Source organism: Sminthopsis crassicaudata, chromosome 3 (assembly GCF_048593235.1).
Source record: "Sminthopsis crassicaudata isolate SCR6 chromosome 3, ASM4859323v1, whole genome shotgun sequence".
In the NCBI taxonomy this organism is placed as follows: Eukaryota; Metazoa; Chordata; class Mammalia; order Dasyuromorphia; family Dasyuridae; genus Sminthopsis; species Sminthopsis crassicaudata.
Genome location: NC_133619.1, coordinates 626,029,565 through 626,043,812, shown reverse-complemented (window position 1 = coordinate 626,043,812; position 14,248 = coordinate 626,029,565). Strand labels below are relative to the sequence as shown.

General features: G+C 48.1%; 2 protein-coding genes across 5 annotated transcripts in view; one reads left to right on the top strand and one right to left on the bottom strand.

The window, feature by feature from the left end:
- The window catches only part of NPHP4 (nephrocystin 4), a 166,384-nt gene extending 164,565 nt beyond the window's left edge, over window positions 1-1,819 (bottom strand). For both annotated transcript variants that reach the window (XM_074306434.1, XM_074306436.1), the window contains exon 1: window positions 1,681-1,819. The gene's annotated coding sequence lies outside the window, so the exon portion shown is untranslated. The remainder of the gene's footprint in view (window positions 1-1,680) is intronic.
- A 133-nt stretch (window positions 1,820-1,952) lies between these two features.
- The window catches only part of KCNAB2 (potassium voltage-gated channel subfamily A regulatory beta subunit 2), a 183,261-nt gene continuing 170,965 nt past the window's right edge, over window positions 1,953-14,248 (top strand). Inside the window, exon 1 of one of the 3 annotated variants that reach the window (XM_074306443.1) lies at window positions 1,953-2,157. The gene's annotated coding sequence lies outside the window, so the exon portion shown is untranslated. The remainder of the gene's footprint in view (window positions 2,158-14,248) is intronic. The other 2 variants (XM_074306440.1, XM_074306442.1) reach the window with 2 other exon arrangements.

Genomic DNA, 14,248 nt, shown 5'->3' with positions numbered 1-14,248 from the left:
AGACTCAAAAGAGAAGGGGAGGACAGAGGGAGGGGAGGACTCAAAAGAGAAGGGATGGAGATAGGGAAGAAAGGACTCAAAAGAGGTGTGGAGAAAGGGAGGACAAAGAAAGGAAGAGAGGACTAAAAAGAGGAGGTGGAGGAAAAGGAGGACAGTGAGGGGAAGACTCAAAAGAAAAGGGGGTGGGAAAGGGAGGATGGAAGGAGAGGAGGATTCAAAAGAGAAGGGGGAGGAGAAAGGGAGGATGGAGGGAAGAGAGGACTCAAAAGAGAAGGGGGTGGAGAAAGGGAGGATGGAGGGAAGAGAGGACTCAAAAGAGAAGGGGGTGGAGAAAGGGAGGATGGAAGGAGGGGAGGACTCAAAAGAGAAGGGGGTGGAGAAAGGGAGGATGGAGGGAGGGGAGGACTCAAAAGAGAAGGGGGTGGAGAAAGGGAGGATGGAGGGAGGGGAGGACTCAAAAGAGAAGGGGGTGGAGAAAGGGAGGATGGAGGGAAGGGAGGACTCAAAAGAGAAGGGGGTGGAGAAAGGGAGGATGGAGGGAAGGGAGGACTCAAAAGAGAAGGGGGTGGAGAAAGGGAGGATGGAGGGAGGGGAGGACTCAAAAGAGAAGGGGGTGGAGAAAGGGAAGATGGAGGGAGGGGAGGACTCAAAAGAGAAGGGGGTGGAGAAAGGGAGGATGGAGGGAGGGGAGGACTCAAAAGAGAAGGGGGTGGAGAAAGGGAGGATGGAGGGAGGGGAGGACTCAAAAGAGAAGGGGGTGGAGAAAGAGAGGATGGAGGGAGGGGAGGACTCAAAAGAGAAGGGGGTGGAGAAAGGGAGGATGGAGGGAGGGGAGGACTCAAAAGAGAAGGGGGTGGAGAAAGGGAGGATGGAGGGAGGGGAGGACTCAAAAGAGAAGGGGGTGGAGAAAGGGAGGATGGAGGGAGGGGAGGACTCAAAAGAGTAGAAATGGAGGATGAGGAAGGAGAAGTGGGTAGAACAGGAGGGGGGACAAGAGAAGAAGATGAGGCCTTTGGGAAGAGGAGGAGGTGGGAGGAGGGACTAGAAGGAAAAGGAGAATTAGGGGGGAAAAAACCGAAGCCTAGACTGGGGACCTGGGCGAGGGGAGGAGCGGGAGGTCCAGGGGAGCACATTCCACCAGCACAGGAGGCTCAACCGTGAGGGAGAACAGCCCCCCTTTCTTCGGGTCGCCCCCCAAAAGGCAGTAAATGGAGCTGGGGATGAAGGGGAAGGAGAGGAGGGAAGGAAGGGGAATGGGAAGGATCTGGACCACGCAGCTGAGGTCAAAGGGCACGGGTCAGGAGTCAGGGTCGCCACTGCGCCCCCTTCAAGGCCTAAGCGCCGCGGGCCAAACCAACTGTTCGGGGGGGAGAGACACATCTTCCCACCCCGATCGCTGTCTCCGCCTCGTCCTCCAGCCATAGCGAGGCTCTTAGATAGCATAAAATGGAGTCTGCAGACCTCTTCCACGTAGGACCCCGAGCTCTCCGACTCCTCAGAAGCTTCTGTCATCGTCTCTTCCCACCCCATCCCCCCTGCCAGGGCTCAATGGTTCCGCCCGCCACCCGGCGTGGTTACCGAGGTGACGGGCTGCCGCTACCTCCTCGGAGGGAGGAAACGCCGTCTGCCAGGGAGGTTTCTCCCCGAGGGGTTCCTGGCGAATCTAGAAATAGCGCCCACCTGAGCTGCATGTCTTCAGACCAGTGTGGAGACTTAAAGGGAAGAATGCCGCTTCTACCCGCTACCGGGCGAGCGGGTCCAAGATGGTTGGACCAGGAAGGCCGGAGTTGGCCCAGGCCAAGGACCCGCCCCCACCGGTTCCGTCATCAGGGGCCGCGGCCCAAATAGGCCAATCAGAGCCCAGGCCGCCGAAGCCCGACCGGGAGGGTGTCACCCAATCGTTGCGGCTATTGGCCCGTCCTGATTTGCATGACTGGCGGATTGGAGACCAATGGCAGGGGGACGGGCGACTATAAAAGCCAATGGAAAACGGTGGAGGGCGTGGCCTTGGGAGTCCCACGAGGTGGAGATGCTGCGGGCGGAACCTGCCTGGGTGAGCGGGATTCGGAGGCTCTGAACTCACCCCCGGGAGAGGGCGGGAAGGAAAAGCCGGAGTTGGGAGCAGCGAGAGCCGGAGTCGGAGCCGCAGCCCCCAAGGTGAGTGAGCGCAGGTGAAGCGGCCGGGGGCGCGGGAGGGCTGCCGGGGGACGCGCTTCGCTCTGGCCGCCGCCGCCGCAGCTGGGGCTGCCGGCCCGGCCTCGGAGGCGGCTTCGCGGGTCCGCCCTCCCCAGCCGGCCCCCATCCTTCCCTGCCCCGCTCCCGGCGCCGAACCGTGGGCGGGAGGGAGAACCCGGACCCAAGCCCCCGGGGCTGGGTTCTAGTCCCTGCCTGCGCCGGGTCAGCCGTGTGACCTTGGCCGAGTCACCACCCTCTGAGCTCGGGTAACCCGTGTGTGAGGAGGGGCCGGGGCCCACGGGGCCCGCTGTCCCCCGCCCCTCCCCATCTCCGGCCCTCCCCGTCTCCCTCCTTCCCCTCCCCGTCTCCCTCCTTCCCCTCCCCGTCTCCCTCCTTCCCCTCCCCATCTCCATCCTTCTCTTTCTCCCCATCTCCATCCTTCTCTTTCTCCCCATCTCTATCCCTCTTTCCTTTCCCTCCTCCATCCTTCTCTTCCCCATCTCCATCCTTCTCTTTCTCCCTATCTCCATCCTTCTCTTTCTCCCCATCTCTATCCCTCTTTCCTTTCCCTCCTCCATCCTTCTCTTCCCTGTCTCTATCCCTCCTTCCCCTCCCCATCCCTCTTTCCTTTCCCTCCTCCATCCTTCTCTTCCCTGTCTCTTTCCCTCCTTCCCCTCCCATCTTTGCCCCTTCTCTTCCCCATCAACATCCTTTTTTCTCTCCTCCTCATCTCCATCCCTTCTTTCTCCTCATCCCTGTCCTTCTTTCCCTCTCCATCTCCATCCCTTTTCCTCTCCCTTCATCTCCATCCCTTCTTACCATCTTCCTCCTCCACACCTCCCCTGTCCTTCTCCCTGAAATCCAGTTTCCCCAGTTCTGGCTTCTTTGCAGCCCCCACATCTATTTCTCCCACTTTGCCCCTTTCCCCAGTGACCCAAACACTGTTCCTTCATGTCCTTTTCCTCCCTCACTTTTGGATCCTTCTCATCTCCTCCCTCTTTCTCTCCCTCTTCCCTTCTTTTTTTCCAGGTTCCACTTCCCTCTGCCATACTCTAGCACCACCCCAGTCCTTCCTGCCACCCTCCTCTTCCTCAGCCTCCCCCCATCCTGGGCACCTAAGTGCCCTGCCCTCCCTGCTGCATCTCCTCTGTAAGGCTGGTAGCCTGGCTGCTTCACCACTTCCTCCCCCTGCAGCTGCTGCAAGAGCACCCCCTCAAGCAGTGCCAGGCCAGATAGGACCTCCGGGGGCTCCCCCCTTTTCCCCTTTGAGCTTCTCCAGGAGCCCAAAGGAGAGCTACTTTGTGGCCACCTCCTTAGCCATGCTCTTGAGTGGAAGCCCCTGGGAATCAGGAACTCTTTTCTTTCTTCCCTGGTCCCCACCCCCACCCCCATTTCCCTGTCTGTGCCTCAGCTTTGTGATTCAGCATTTTGTGGGTTTGGCAACTGTTTGCTCCCCTGCGTTGTGGGGATCTGGCCTGTGGGGGAGGAAGCAGGGATGCACAGCCCTGAAAGCAGAGGAACGTGTTGGGGAGCAAACAGAGAGGAACCCATAGTCCTCTAGGTAAACTCTGGTGCACAACTGGCCTTCTGCATCGCCCTCCCTCTCTGCTCTCTGCCTTTCTATTGAAATTTGTCCAAGGGGAGGTGACATAAGTAATAGCCGGTACGGAAATGGCCTATTAGCATTTATGAAAATGAATATATCTGGGGAGCCCGAGCAGCCAGTTCAGACCTCAAGGGCCTCCCAGCTGTTGGAGTTCTAGCCCCTCTCCAGAACTTCACCACATCCCAGGATAACACCGTTTCCAAAGGAAGCCTATTGCAAGAGTTTGCTCTAGTCTCCTCATTTAAATAAAGCAGCAGATGTAATTGCCTTTCACTCCCCAGTCCTGCAGCATTGCAGATTTGGTGGCGGGCTACGAGAAGAGTTCTACTTAGAAATCAAACTTCTTGCACTCAGGGGCTCTTGTTCCTTTTGCTTTATCCACGGTGAATGAATGAACAAATGAATAAACAAACGAGCGAGCAAACAAATAAATCTTCACTTAGGGGAGAACATTTGCACAGGTTTCTGGTCCATGGTGCACACTTTAGTATTTGTGAAGCTAGACCAGGGAAAGTAAGCTTTTTGGGGCATCTTCTAGCTGTAGATCTCTCTCCTTTGAAAACACTCCCTTCCTTGGGCCCTAGTCGGGAGCTGGGGTTTCCACTGAGAATAGTGTTAGACTCTGCCTGGAGCCACGGGATCATAGACAGCCCCTCTAATAATTTCCTCAATTTACAAATGAGGAGACCAGCACCCAGAAAAAGGTAATGCCTTGCCCAAAGTCAAACAGGTTGGCTGAAGCTGGATTTGAACCCAGATCCTCAGACCCCCAACATGGTGCTCTTTCTACTCCTTCACCATGACTCATTTCCTTGACTGGGGAAATTATTCATGGCTCTGATTGAAGAGCAAACTTAGCAACCATGTTCAGAAGAATTTAGATAATGCCGGAGAAAAAGGCAGCATAGAAAAGTTTCCCCTCCCAAGGATGGAAGCTTTCTACTCCGTTTTATGGTGCATCTTAGTCCTGCCTTTGAAACTTAGTCCCTCAGTCTCAGCTTCTTCATCTTTCTAACAACAGTATCCCCAGATACTGTTATATGTAAGGATAGCTTCTATGGGTTATCTGGAGCTCAAGTGTTGGATGTTGAATATTTTTAAAGCAGTAAAAATTTTCCTTTCTCAATCTTAATCTTATCAAATTTTTTTGAGGTGTAGTTGAAGTTAAGTGACTTGTCCAAGGTCACATAGCTGGTAAGTGTCTGAGGCTGGATTTGAACTCAGATCCTCACAACTCCAAAGCATGTGCTCTGTCCACTGCACCATTTAGCTAGGCCCAGTATATGTCTTTTACAGAATTAGCACCTGGAACCTTATCTCCCTTTTTCAGTCAACCAGTAATATTGTATACCTACTAGGTACAAGGCAGGGAGAAAATGAGGATACAAAAGAAAGAGCAGATCTTGAGTTAGAGGACTGAAGTGTCTACTATTTAGGTGACTTGTAACTTCTTTGGGCCTTAGTTTACCCATATGTAAACTGAAACTGTTGGCCCCCATAGACTCCAAGGTTCTTTCCAGTTGCAAGTCTAGGATCCTGTGGTCTTCTAACTCACAATTTCTTGCTACATAATGGCTACAGTTGCTAGATATCATGCTGGCTGGCAAATGACTGGGAGCAGAAAAGACTTTTTGAAGGCAGACTCTTGGGCTTGAAACAGTATGGATTTAAAGAGCTCTTCCCAGACCCAGGGATTTCCAAAGGAAACTCTGGCACCGGGTTTTCTGGCACCTTCCATCCTGAGACTGGACGGAGGGAGCAGGCACTCCTTCCCATCCCGCCCTGTTTGTTGCTTCGGTGACATAGCAACTGCCCGGGATAGGTTCGGTTGTCTGGGGAAGCAGGCAGGTAGCTTGGGTAGTTACCCGAGATCCCACTGCCAGTGGCAGCCAAGGGCTTCTCCTCCCGGCTCTCCAGGCAACCTGGACAGAAGCCCCAGCAACCTTCAAATGTCCTGTCCTTCATTCATTCAATAAGCATTTATTCAGCATCCCCTCCGTGCCAAAGGCATAGGGGATGCAGAACCAAAACTAGAATGGTCCCTGCCTTCAGCAAGCTTACATTGTACCCGAGGGAAACGAGGGGGACAGGGATTAAACAAAGTCATTGCTGAAGGAGAATCACACTGTTCCACTAGCCTCTGGCCGGATCAGGAGGAGCAATCCATCACTAAGTGTTTTATTAGACGCCCACTTTGGGCCAGCTACTCGATATACAGTGACAAGAACAAGGTAACTCCTTCTCTCAAAGAGCTCATATTTTATTGGGGCTATGTATGAAATTAATACAAGCAGATTTCATATGGGGAAAGTGTGAGCAGCCATCCTGGGGAAAGACAAAGGGTACGAGTCTTTTATTAAACACCTACTGTCTTCTATAGTAGGTGCTGAGAGAAGTACAAAGTTAAATGAAATGTGATCCCTGCCCTCACGGAGCTCCCAGTTCAGTAGGAAGGGAAAGTGTCAAGTTACAAGTTAGTAAAAACACTGGGCTCAGAGTCAGCAAAGACCTGGGTTCAAATCCCTCCTCCGATATCTGTTAGATATGTGACTGAATAAATCACTTAATCTCGCTCAACCTCAGTTTCTTCATCTGTAGAATGAGAATATGAGCCCCTATCTCAGAGAGTTATGGGTTATGTCATCCAGTGAGATGACATACATGAAGAGCTTTGCAAACCTGAAAACTATATAAATGCTGTCATTAATATATACTATATATTAATGTATAAATATTACATATTTATAATATGTAACACATTTATATATATTAATATATAAATGCTGTCATTAACTACCATTTTTAGGAGTGTAATTATTATTTAGCTGTTATTTTTATTATTATGAGCATTTTCAAGGCACTTGTCAGACATATTTGAGGCTCCCTCAAGCAGGCTTTCTGAGCTAGTTGTTAGCCCTGTGTCACAGAAAGCTGCACACATTACGTGCATTGGAGACATACCTAGCCAAGTTCTGGGAGAGCTCTGGGACGAAAGGCTTTTCAAGACCCATTTAATCCTTGAGTAGTAGAAGCGACTTCTGGGCATGATGTCATTTCAGGTAGATCGATGTCTCACTTAGCCTAGACCTCAGAGTGGTAAATTTAGGACCCACAGGTAACTCTGGAGGTGAAGTGACTTGGCTAAGATCACACAGTCAATAAGTATTAATTATCTACCTACCATGCACCAGATACTTTGCCAAGTGCTGGAGATGCAAAGCAAGGGAAAAGTCCCTTCCCTCAACAAGTTCACAGTTTCATGGCGGAGACAACATACAAACATACATGCTCCATACATACAAATAACATATAAGCCGTTATGTACAAACAAGCTTTATACAGTATAAATAGGAAATAATTAATAGAGGGGAGGGGCTAAAATTAAGAGATAAGAAAAGGGTTCCTATAGAAGGCAGGATTTTAACTGAAATTTAAAGGAAGCCAGGGAGGTCAGTGCAGTGGTTAGAGCTCCAGCCCTGAAGTCAGGAAGACCTGAGTTCAAATCTGGTCTCAGACACTTAACACTAACTAGCTGTATGAGCCTGGGCAAGTCACTGAACCCCAATTGAATCAGCAAGAAAAAAAAATGCAGATACCAAGTAGGGCTGACTTCTAGCTCAAAATCGCAGACTTTAAGTGTGGGAAGGGATTGGGGTGCCATTGTGAAAGTTCTAGAAAGGGAAGGGGACTGAGTCAGTGACACATTAGCCTGTGAAGTGAAAAACCCTAAATGCCAGGAAACTCGTCTCCATTTTGTGGTTCCTCTTAGCAGATTAAAGAAGCCGGGGTAAAAGGTCGGGCTCAGGAGCAGATCTTTTGTTCTAAGGACCCCCGGGTGGCATAAAGCACACAGACCTGAAACAGGGAAGGCCGTAATCTCCCACCTCCCTGTCTTTGCCTGGACCCCCGAATTCATCAGTAGCCTGACTGCTTCACGTCCGGCTCTCTTCAGGTCCCGGCTCAGATGCCACTTCCTGCTTCAAATGAGAGCATTCTCCTCTTTTGTGGACCCACCTAGCTTGTGAATACCCCGCTCCTGGGAGGTTAGATACATCCCAGGCATATGTGTTTCTGCACACACGTTTTATGGAGACTGAGATGCCAGTATAGATCCAGCTGCGAGTAGACGGAGACGCTCAGGCCTGGACCGTTTGTCTTCTGCCTGGTGCTCTTTCACCCAGCAGAACGTCAGCTGCTCAGAGGAAGTGACTGTTCTGTTACTGTTGTAAAGTCTAACACCCTCTTGCACATAACGATATTGACTCTTGTTTAAGTGAATTGAATTCCAACCTGCCTGCTTTGGACCTGACCTCATGTCATGATGGTGGGGGTCTCTGGTGAGGAAGAGTAGGTTCCTGGGAAGACGAGATCTGCTCTGAGATCACAAGCACCCTGGGGCATCCACCACTCAGCCATCCCATGAGATGCCAGTCCCAGAGTGCCGGAGCTAAGTTAAAGGAACTGGGTTCAAATTCCAGCATTATGCCTGAAAAGCTCCTTGGGAGCAGGGGCTGTTTCCTGGCTCTCGGTTTCCCCGGCACTTAGCAGAATGCCCAGCCCGTGATATGCACTTGCAGGTTGTCTATCGATGGTGAAGGTTGGACGAGTCCTTAATCTCTGGGTCTAAGCTTCTGTAAGATGGCGGTGGAGCTCTGTGACCTGCAGGTCTCCCGGTACTGGGTTTGGGGAGAGAGTGACTAAGTCATGACAGGCAGGCGGCCTCCTTGGGTCTCGCAGCCTTGGGGTTTTGGTAGCTGCTTTCCCATTAGGTCTTTGTGAACTTCTTGTGGGGGCGCTCAGCAAGTCCTGGTTTCGAATTCCAGTCCTTCGATGAGAGTGGTCTCAGACAGACCCTTTCTGCATAGACTCATGGTGCCATGTCTGTGGTGGGCAGGGAGACTTTCTGGAACTGGCCGGGGCTTCCACTGGATTCATTCTTCAAAAGGATCCCACCCCAGGTCTTGTGCCCTCCTCCTTCGTAAGTCCTCAAAAGCTCCCCCTCTTTTAATTGTCATCCCGTTGTGTCTTTTCCAACAACTTAGTGAATTGCCAAATTGCCTAACAATAAGTAATAGCGACTTTCTAGTCCCCCTTCTCCGTAGGTGTTCTCTCTCATCCCTCTTCCTCCCTTCTTCTGTCTCTCTCTCCATTTCTCCCTGTTTCTTTCTGTCTCTCTCTGCCTCTGTCTCTGTTTTGTCTCTTTCTTTCTATCTCCAGCTTTCTCTTTTCCCTTTCTCTGTCTCTCTCTTTCTCTTTCTGTCTGTCTCTCTTTTGTCTTTCTGTTTCTGTCTCTTTTTCTATCTCTGTTTTGTTTGTCTTTTTCTATCTGTCCCCTTCCTTCCCTCTTCCCCCCATCTCTCAATCTCTGTCTCTCTTTCTCTCCCATCTTTCTGTCTTTGTCTCTCTCCCAAAATTATAACTTTTCACACACTTCATTTTCTTGTCTAATAATTATCATTTTCCTGGATGAAACTGTCTCTAGTTTTTATGATTTGTTCTTGGATTTATGGTTTTTTTAGAATTAAATTATTTAGTCTCTTAAGTTTAAATCCTTTCTTCAAAGAAGCAATAACAGCTAATGCAAGGCCTGAAATCAGGAAGACCTGAGTTCAAAATCCAGCCTCAGATACTCACTAACTGGAAGAGTCACTAGCTGGCACCTCATTTAATCCCATTTGCCTCAGTTTCCTCAGTTTCAAAAGAATGAAGATTGAAATACCTCCCAGGGCTGGGTAAGGAGCAAATGAAAGAATAATTGTAAAGCATTTAGCAAAGTGTGCTACTTAGTAGCACTTGGAAAATACTTATTCCCTGTCCCCCATCCCCTTCCCTCAGCCACTCTGATCATTTGCATCTGTTTTATATTTGCATATTGGCTTATTCCTGATAAATATAAGCTCCTTAAGGGCAGGAATTAATTCATTCTTAATTTGGATGCCCAGTCTTACCTAGTGCCTGGCACAGGCTGGGCACTTCATAAGTGGTAAGGTTGGTAACCAGTGCCAAATGATGAGATTGAGAACACTTGGCACCAAATGTTGGGGTTCAGTTGTGTGACAAATTCACATTGGTCTTTCTCTTTACCAGAAGATAAGTTTATCTATAAGGTTACAGACAAAATGAAGAGGTTCAATAGATACCAGGAATGGTAAATATGAAATAAATGTGGGAAAGCCTAGAGTTAGCAATTAATAATGGAAAAGACAAGTTTCCTAGTGGAACTCACGATTATCCCAGAGAAAGGAAATATACCATGAAGTGGGAATATGCTCTTAACTGGCAGGCTAAATCCATGGAGTTCAGCACCCTCAAAGAGTTAGTTATAAGAAGGAGAAAGATACCCCAAGGCAGAACGCTATAATGGGCTAACCCAGAAGTATTCAGCAAAGAAGGCCTTTGGAGAGATTATTCTCGGGACTCTGACATAGCTTGGCTTTCTGATTGGATGCAGTAAGGTGGGGTTTCCCAAGACCTCCACCGGGGTGGGACTGTAAGGCTGAGCTGATCCCCCTCAGAGCCCTTCCCTGCTTCTTCGAGGAGCAACCTTATCAGTATTTCAGGCTCTCTCTGCCAACCCTACCAAGTGACCCAAGATCTCATCAATAAGTGTGGGGAAATGATTTGAATTGAAGCCAGATCACATCCAAAATACAAAATTGCCTGGGACAAGGGGCAGACAATCTCAATTCCAATTTATGCTATGAACTTGTACAGAAAAGGTGCTTTCACCTCCATACCTTGGCACCGTGCCCTGGGACCTGGACTCTCTGAGCCCTGGGCTATTTGTGCTTGATAAGTGGACCAGGAAAAGAAATTAGATAATTAGTCCACTAATGATCATCAAGCATGGGAGTTTCAAGCTCTTTCCTGTGCTGACATCAAAGACCAGTCTGCTAATTTATCAAGCCACATTCTCTTGGTGATCCATAAAGCTACTAGTGCTGCTGCTGCTGCTGCTGCTGCTGCTGCTGCTGCTGCTGCTTGCTGCTGCTGCTGCTTGCTGCTGCTGCTGACTGAATATTTACAAGTCAATTTGTAGAGTTTCCTAGCAACCCATGAGGGTAGAGATCTGATTATCCCCATGTTTGCAGATTAGAAAGCTGAAGTTCAAAGACTCAGTGACTAGTGCTGAAAGTTTGAAGTGGGGTTTGACTCAGATTTACTGGACTCCACATCACTGCTCATTGTGGCACACTGCCTCAGATCAACAATTTGAACTAGAAATCTGAAAGGCCCTCCTTTCTCTAATACAGTTAATACAGTTTTGCAGGACTATATGTAGGCCACTCACAGCCTTTCTATTTTTTTAATAGCTTGTTTTTCTTTTTTTTTTTCCTCAATAGTATTTTATTTTCCAAATAACATGTAAAGATGGGTTTTAACATTCATTTTTTTGTAAGACTTTGTGTTCCAAATTTTTCTCCCTCCCTCCCTTACCTTCCCTATCCTTAAGACACCAAGCACTCTGATATAGGTCAAAGATGTACAATCCTTTTAGACATATTTCCATATTTGTCATGTTGTATGAGAAAAATCAGACCAAAAGGGGAAAACCACGAGAAAGAAAAAACAAACAGCAACGACAAAAGGTGAAATTACTATGCTTTGATCCATAATTGATCTTCATAGTTCTCTTTCTGAGTGCAGATGGCTCTCTCCATCACAACACTATTGGAACTGACCTGAATCATCTTTATTTAAAAAGAGCCACGTCCATCAGAATTGGTCATTGTATAATCGTCTTGTTGCTGTGTACAATGTTCTCTTGGTTCTGCTCACTTCATTTAGCATCAGTTCATGTAAGTCTCTCTAGACTTTTCTGAAATCAGTCTGCTCATCATTTCTTATAGAACAGCGATGTTCCATTACATTTATATACCATATATACATACATGTAGTGCTGCAAAATTGTATTAACTGTATATACTATATATAGAACCGTAATATTCCATTACATTATATACCATAACATATTCAGCCATTCCCCAACTGATGGGCATCCACTTACTTTCCAATTCCTTGCCACTACAAAAAGAACTGCTACAAACATTTTTGCACATGAGGGTCCTTTTCCCACTTTCATGATCTCTTTAGGCTACAGACCCAAAGTACTAGATCAGAGGGTATGCACAGTTTGATAGTCCTTTGGGCATCATTCCAGATTGCTCTCCAGAATGGTTGGATCAGTTTACAACTCCACCAACAATGTATCAGTGTTCCAGTTTTCCCACATCCCCTCCAACATTTATCATTGTCTTTTCCTGCCATCTTAACCACTCTAAGAGGTGTGAAGTGGATACCTTGGAGTTCTCTTAATTTGCATTTCTCTGATCAATAGTGATTAAGAGCACTTTTTTCATATGACTGTATTTCATGGACATAAAAGACTGTGGCTAGCCTGTTAGGTCAGAGCAGTGGCCTACAAAGGCCACATCTAGTTTTATCAGTATCTATAGGGGATTTCTTCCTTTTTCTATGACCACAATAGACAGACCACCTGTCCATCCTCCAGTTCTGGCTCCTTGTCTCACCAGGGGTACTAAAGTGGATAAGTAAGCTTCAGAACCACACTGTAGAAACTGAAAGCTGGCAGGGCGGATCACGTGGCTGCCCCGATGAACTTGAAGTCACGTCACTCAGATGAATTACATGGGCAGAGTTGTCTCTCTGTGATATTTGAAAGATTGAGAGAAAAGGAGATCTGGCCAAGAAACATAGAAGGTCAAATGTTAGCCAGATTTTCAGGGGGTAGGGAATAGAATCCGCAGGCAATAAACTGGTGAACTAGATTTTGATGGCAGGAAAAATTTTAGAATATTTTTTTGAAAGGTGGTTAGTAAACATGGCAACAAGGAAGCTGTGGTCACAAAGAGCTCATCTCAAACTTGACTGACTTCCTTCTTAGGCAGAATTGCCAAATTGGTAGATCAGGGGAATACCATAGAGAGTTCACCTGGCTTTAGGCAAAGTGCTCAATGCAATGTTTCACACTGTCCCCAAGGAAAAGATGGAGAGAAGCAGGCTGGACAATAGTACAAGTAATTTTTTTATTTTATTTCTTTTGGAGGCAGTTGGGATTAAGTGACTTATAAGTGTCTTAAGCTGGATTTGAACTCGGGTCCTCTTGTCTCCAGGACTCAGAAATAGATTGGCTATAATGGGCAAGAAGGCGAGAATGATGAGGATGAGAAAGAGGATGATGAGAGAATGGGAAGTCAAGGATAATGATGAGGAGGAAGAGGATGTTGAGAGAATGAGAGATCAAAGGATGATGATGAAAGAGTGAGAGAAGTCTAGGATGATGATGATGAGAGTGAGAGGTCAAGGATGGTCATGAGGATGAGAACTTGAAATGTCAAGGATAATGATGAGAGAATGAGAAATCAAGGGTGATGATGGTGATGATGATGAGAGAGTAAAAAGTCAAGGACGAGGATGATGATGATGAGGAGGAGAGAATGAGAAGTCAAGGATGGTGATTATGAGAGTGAGAGATCAAGGATGATGAGGAGGAGGAGGAGGAGAGAATGAGAATTCAAGGATGATGACGATGATGACAACAATGACGATGATAATGATGATGACAATAATGAAAGTGATGATTCTGGTGCTGCCTCATCCCCAGGAACCTGCTGCTAACCACTCCTCTCCAACTTTTGAGAAGAAGCGCTGGTCCTTATAAGCTCACGGACACTGTGAGCAGGTAACTAGAAAGAGTAACTGGAAGGCAGAAAGAGGGCAAGGTTTGGAGGGACCATAACAGGTAATGCATTCTTGGGCTGCTTGGAGATCTGCGTCTCCGAGTCCTAAAATTGGAGGCTATTGAGGTCAGTTCTTTGTTTTCTCTCTGCTCTCCTCTTCTATACTCTAAGCGAGGAGACTCAGACCTGGCCAAGGAATCAGATGGCTTGCCTAGGGTGGCCCCGCTAGTTGGTTTTTGAGGCTGCTTCACATCCAGGCCAAACTCCAGAAGCCGCCAGGCAGTGTCCAGAGATGTTTCTGGACTTGGAGTCAGGGTGGCCTTGGTTCAACGAGCTGAGACTCTGGGCAAGTCTTTCCACCTTTGCCTGTTTTTGATTTCCCCACCTGTAAAATGGGGATACTCTCAGCATCCACCCCCCTAGCTGTGAGCACCAAAGGAAGTGGTGTTTGTAAAGCTGTAGCACAGTGCCTGGTACAGCAAATGCTTTTTTCCTTCATTCCTGCCCATTGTAGAGGTGGTGCCCAAAGTCTTAGAGCAGTTAAGCCTGAAAGCTTTAGTCAGCTGGTGACATCCCACTTGCTTCTCGGAGCAAGGAAGTTGTAGCCCCGCTGTGCTGGGTCCAGAATGTTGTGTCAGTTCTAGATTCTACTTTCTAGGAAGGATGTTGATGAGATGAGTGTGTCCAGAGAAGGCGATGGTGGCTGGAGGCTTTGGGTAGGCGGCATAGCCAGGAGTGTTTGGTCTGAAGGAAATGTGATTCCAAG